We start from the raw sequence: 6,674 nt of genomic DNA, 5'->3' as shown, positions 1-6,674 counted from the left end.
AAGAATCACAATCGATGCCTTTCGTTTTCTTTGATGAAGGAAACTATCCTATTATATTTATATACCAAAAAATGGATTAATCACTACAATGGTCATAGGCAGATTTAGGTGGGGTTCATGTGCCCCCCCCCTCCCCAGACGCTTAAAAGAATAGACAAGATTTTTAATACGGCTATCATTACATTCATTTTGCGTATTACAGGGCCTCGATCTTTTTTTTTATAAAAATAACTTTCACATTAACCCTTATCCGGGCAAGGAGGGTCCAACATAGCATTTGTTTCAGCTGATAACATGAGAACAAAATATTCCTCCGCTCTGAAATCCTATGACTTTGTTCATACAAACAAATAGCATATGGAAGATATTTTTAAGAATTTTAAAAAATACTGCTTCATTGTTTATGATAAATTTAAACTTTTCCTAAGGTAAACGGGCAAGCAGGGTCCGATGGACCCTTCACGTACGCGATCAGTTGCACATCATAGGGTTAATATAAAAGGTACAATTTTGTCATTTTACAAGTATTATTTCCGAATATTCAAATATATATCTACATGACCCCTTGTGAGCTAACGCATTGGTGTATGGCAGGAGGTGATTGTTCACCAGTTATGCAACACGCTGCACTTGGATGCTTACGTGCACATATTTTGTGAGTGATCCAGATTGTGTGAGCTTCAATTGTGGAGGTTATTTTAGCTATCAAGGCTGGAAATTATAATTAGTGAAATATTAAATAAATAGTTTCTATACGCAGAATATTTTTCTAGGTAATGCGGGTGGTAAGATGGGGGCAGATAGCAGGGGAAGGTGAGAAGGGAAAATATGGAGAAGGGTGTACAATGGATAGTCACTGATGCATTACGGTTTGAAAATCCTGGTGAAGGAGAGTGAAGTGGGTGCAAAATGAACATTAGGGAACAAACATCATTACCTGCACCCATAAATGTAAGGAGGGAACGATTTTTATTCATTCATTCGCTTATTTCTAATGCCTCGAGGTGGTCGCCGAAGGGCCAATGCTAAAAGAACAACTCCCTTAGGTTGAGTCATATGGAAACCCACTGCGAATGGTCACTGAAAACGAGCCATATGTTTCCTAATAACTCATTGACCCTCCGAATTTCTCTGCAGCGTCCTCCTAAGGACTTTAGAGATCTAAAAAAACATATCTCATGCCACCCTTCAAATTTGAACGTTCCTATCAATATTACCCGCCTAAAAATCCTCCAACGGTATTTACCAATCCTAATGTACTGATGAGTGTCCATCGTTCCTCGTTTTCTTCTTCCCCTGCACTCTCCTACCGATTTAACCCCCCCTATCACCTCTGCATCCCCCCCTCCATCACCCTTCCCCATACAAACTATGGCAAACATGACCACAAGAGTAGAGTGCGGGCAAAATGTTACAAAGTGTACATAAAGACAGATTAGCAGTTTCACATAATTGATTCCAAGGCTATTGGTTTCTATATGAATCTACCGTCTCAGTGTGTTATTCGTATTGCATCAAGTAACACGGCCATTGGAGTGACAACAGAAATTTACAACTTTCCTTCACGAACCCGAAGGCATTATATGCACAGGTAAGTTTCAATGATTGAAATTACTAGGGAAGTAATTCGTAAATTTAGAGAAGTTCTATGAACTAAATTGTTTTTGTAATTTTTAGATCCTCTTTACCTCTTTCGTAAACACCATCCATCACCTGAGTGAGCATCTGAGTGACGGCAGATATTTTCACATTTCTTTCACGAACCTGAATAAATCATATGCACAAGTAAGTTATAATGCTCGAGAGTACTAAGGAAATAATTCCTAATTTTTGAGAAGTCATATGAACAAACATGTTGTTTTTACTTCTTAGATCATGGCTGGACAAAAGATTTTGTCTCAAGATGACATACAAAAACTTCTGAATGTCGAGGGAACGAGTGACGATGATATGGATTACCAGTCTATCGAAGAGGAGAGTTCCAGTGAAGGTGACAATGAAAGTGCGGCATCTGAAGTTAGTGATTATGATTCTGAAAACTTCTCGGATACCGAAGCCACGGCAGAATCTGAAAGACCGATTTCATTTCAGTAAGGATGGCACTGTATGGAATTCTCAGCCATTTCCAGTGGGGCGAGCTAGAGCTCACAACATAATAAAGGGCCAAACACACAAAATAGTTTTACCGCCAGGGAAAATTTTAGTGAGTCCGATTGATGCTTTTTCACTCTTTGTTGATGACTCATTGGTGGAAGATATTGTCAAGTTCACAAATATGGAAGCTGTACGGGTAAATTCATCAAAAAAGTTAAAAATTGCGTGAAAACCTTATGACTGTATTGAAATTAGAGCATTTTTTGGCTTGCTTCTTACCGCAGGTCACCTGCGATCAAACCATACGAGCTACGATGTTCTCTGGAGTCAGTTGTATGGACCACCTATATTTAGGGCTACCATGGGACTGAAAAGATTCAAATACTTGTTAGCATTTATCCGCTTTGATGATAAAGCAACGAGATCAGTACGGCGCCAGAAAGATAAATTCGCTCCAATTCGAGAAGTCTGGGAAAGGCTAAATACAAATTTTAAAAAACATTACCTGCCAGGATCAAATATCACTGTAGATGAACAGCTCATTCCTTACCGAGGTAAATGTCCATTCAAACAATACATGCCTTCAAAGCCCGATAAGTATGGCATGAAAGTTTGGTGGGCCTGTGATTCAGAAACGTTTTACCCTCTAAACTCTTTACCTTATCTGGGAAAAGAGGGAGGGGAAAGAGCATTGCCTGGTTTGGGTCGAAGAGTTGTACAGCAGCTAACTGAGCCATACCAAAAGACGAACAGAAATGTAACGTGTGACAATTACTTCACTGATATGGAGCTTGCACAGAACCTTCTCAGTAATGGCCTCACTCTTGTTGGAACTGTAAGAAAAAATAAAGGATTTATTCCAGTCACTTTTCAAGCCAATAAGAGTCGTGAAGTTGGTTCTTCTTTGTTTGGTTTCACCGCAAATAGTACGTTAGTATCATATGTACCCAAGATGAGAAGGTCGGTAGTTCTTTTATCGACCATGCACCATAGTAATACAGTTATGGAGGATGTGAAAACTAAACCTGAAATAATCAATCACTACAACTCCACCAAAGGAGGAGTCGATTCCCTTGACCAGTTAGTACATGCCTACATGTGTAAAAGGCGCACAAATCGTTGGCCTTTTGCGTTCTTCATGAATGGCTTGGATGTGAGTGGAGTAGCTGCGTATGTGGTGTGGATGAATACTCATCCAAATTGGAATGCTGATAAACAATACTCAAGAAGATTATTTATTCAAAGTGTATCGGAGAGCCTAGTTCAGGTCCACATTGAAAGACGATCCAACTTGGGTTTGTCTAGAAACATACTAATGGCTAACGAGATATTTGATGGAGAAATTTCTCAGCTAAGTCAATCAAGTTCCAATGTAACCAAAAAGAGATGTTATTTGTGTCCATATGCAAAACATCGCAAGCAAAAACAGATATGTAGCAATTGTGAGCAATCAGTGTGCAATGAGCATAGTGCCGTTAAACGTTTATGTAAAAAGTGCAAAAAGTGTTGATGGGTAGCCTACACTGGCCTTAATGACGATTTTTTCCCTAATAATAAGTAGCTTAGTTATGTTGTTTTTATTTGACTAATATGACAAGAGAATATCAATACATTTTACCTATCATGTTGATAGATTCTGAATTTCAATTTGTGTACTAGAGTTCATTTTTATGAAGAATAAATCATAATAATTTCAGGTTTCAAATTTTGTCAGATTTCAAATGTAATTGACATGTAAATTTTTCATCTATGACCATTAAAATTCATTTAAAATGCATGTAATTGTATTATTTACCATTATTTGACAATATCTAATTTTATTTCTGCTGGCAGAGTATCCCACTTGAGCAAAAGGGCTATTTCAACATGTAGGGTCCGATGGACCCTGCCTGCCCGGTTACGTTAGAGATTTGAGGTGCCTGGATAAGGGTTAAAATAAAGAGAATATTTTTTACAATTACGTATATTAATTTTTGTATTTTGTTTTTAATCACTTATCGTTTTCAATAATAACATTTTATATACATCTAGAAAAAAATGAGGAAACTCACCCGCAACCAGAAATGAGTCATGGGCAGCCATCTCAAAGCATCGAGAAAGGGAAAATGTGCACTGACAGTCAACAGAAAAATATTCTGAGGAATTCTCGGCATTTAGAAAAGAAACATCTCAAATAAGCTGTATGCCAACATTTGCTTCATCACGAGAAAATATCATAATGATCAAATTTAGTCTCATTGTAATTCAACACCATAGATGCGTATCTCATCAGCAAATTTTACAATGAGTATTGCTGGATTTCTCTGAGGGTTCAAAGACAAGTCATTTATGAAAAATTGACATAAATTAAGATTCAGATTTTCCCTGGTGATTGGAATCCAAAAAATCATTCAATGCATTCCACCAGGACAGAAGTACGCACAAAAAACTGCACTTTAATATTAAGTGTTAAGCATAACCATCATCTCACCACACCTACGCTGGCAATTGGATGTGGCAGCTCTTTGAGGCAGCATCAAGGCAACGTGTGTTCAACACCCACATTGTAGCAACACAGACGACAGCACTTGGCATGGTCTACACTAACTCTTGAAGCAAATGCACCGCATCCATTTGAGGTGGCTGTGCCTCCAACTGAGCACTTGCTTTCCCTACATCATACCTTGCACAAGCAATGAGCTGTGCCCTTGCTGCAGTGAGAGTGGCACTCCTCCCATTGGTGCGACCTTTATCTCCTGCAGCACTACTTCTTGATAGAGGCAAGCGGAGCATCACTCACCCGAGGGCACAAAGCAGCCTACCCATAAACCACTGGGAGGAGGGTCATCACAGCCATATCCAGGGGGAGGGCAGATTCGGGTATACATAAAATGTTATCATTTATTACATTTAAGGTGTTTAGTCCAGGTCTCGATATAGATTTATATCGAAAAGTTGATACGTGATGATGTAATCCACCATATAACCACATCGTCTTCCAAAAATGCAAGAACAGAAAATAGACACTGTTCTAATACAGCTTCTGTATTTCTCTATTCTGATGATACTGTTCATGCAAATGCACGTGAACTCATTCGAGTTAATGTATCACTTAATCAGACCTCAAGAGCAGACCACTGATAATTCAATATCCAACAAGACCTATCAGAGGCCTGGACAGAAGATACCTGAACTTAACTGCCACACATCAGCAACAACGTGTTTCACATTGAACTGATATAAAGCTGATGTGGCAGATTGAAGAAGTCTTCAGCATGGGAAACATTTTTTCCGAAAAAATGGCAGAAATGAGGCCAATGACCTAGGTTGAAGATACGAGAAAACTTGATCAACACCTCTAGCATTGTGACCTTAGAGAAGGTTCAAATTAATTCCAAACATGCATCAGCACATGAGAGAAGGAACCATGGGAAAACAGTTAAGAAGGCACACCAGCGGAGGACTTCATCCAGATAAATAATTCAAGGGTGCTCAATTATTAACTAAGGACCCAGGAAAATACAGTAAAACCTCTATGTAGTGAACCTCTTTACATCGTAAACCTCCATACTTCGTACCAACCCTCTGGTCCCGTCAGATTTACATGTAAATTTATAGGAAAACCTCTATATAGTGAACCTCTTTATCTCGTAAAACCTCCATACATCGTACCAACAAGACAGCCCCGAGGCGGCCTAACTACCTCCGCAAATCGTACCGAGACAACTAGAGACCATTAACGCAGCCGCATTTACCTACATGGAATGACATTTTCAACGATAAATGTTTCACGCTTATTTTTTTCTTATACACCTTAAATAATTTTCACGTTAACCATTGTTTGGGCATCCAACCATCCTAATAATATTAAGTGACGGTAAATGAAGACAGAACACATCGTTTTCTCTCGAATCACGGTCAAAATTGCGCGATAACACTCGCTTTCTTTTACTGATGGCTTTATTTTCTTGTAAGTGCCTACATACTATGTTCAGTTAATAAAAGAGGCAACCAGCGCAGCCTATAATCACTAGCTGACGGAAATATTTCAACTAACTTCACTCCCATCCATGGAGACTGAATTACTCGACCGCATTGCTACTTCCGCTTCTAAAATTAAAATACGGTGGAACTTGGTTAGTACGTTTCTGAAGGGACCACGAAAAATGAACGTACTAACCAGGAAAACGTACTAACGAGGAAAGTAAATAATAGCAGTCCGGGTTATTGCAATCTGTGGAAAAGTCGTCATAATTACAATTACTATCGGTAGTTCTCATAGGATCGCCTTCCTGAACTCTTTTCACATTTAAAATCAAGAAAATGAGCGCTACCATGAAAAACAAACCCTTTTCTGAATAAAAATCGCAATTTTTCATGGACATCCCGGAGACGATTTCATGATTACGGCGTCTATCTCCCGTGATTTATATATATTTACAGAACGAGGACGAGTGAAGCTCAGACAAGTCATTTTTCTTTCTCACAGCGTACTCGGAGAATATAACAACAACCCGGAGTAGGTCAACTGGTTTTTTAAACATCATAAAAATTGGGCAAAATTATATTGACTTTCAAATTACGGCAACAGCCGTACACAT

This window comes from Ischnura elegans, chromosome 9, assembly GCF_921293095.1.
Source record: "Ischnura elegans chromosome 9, ioIscEleg1.1, whole genome shotgun sequence".
NCBI classification, from domain to species: domain Eukaryota; kingdom Metazoa; phylum Arthropoda; class Insecta; order Odonata; family Coenagrionidae; genus Ischnura; species Ischnura elegans.
Note: the sequence above shows the minus strand (reverse complement) of the source record.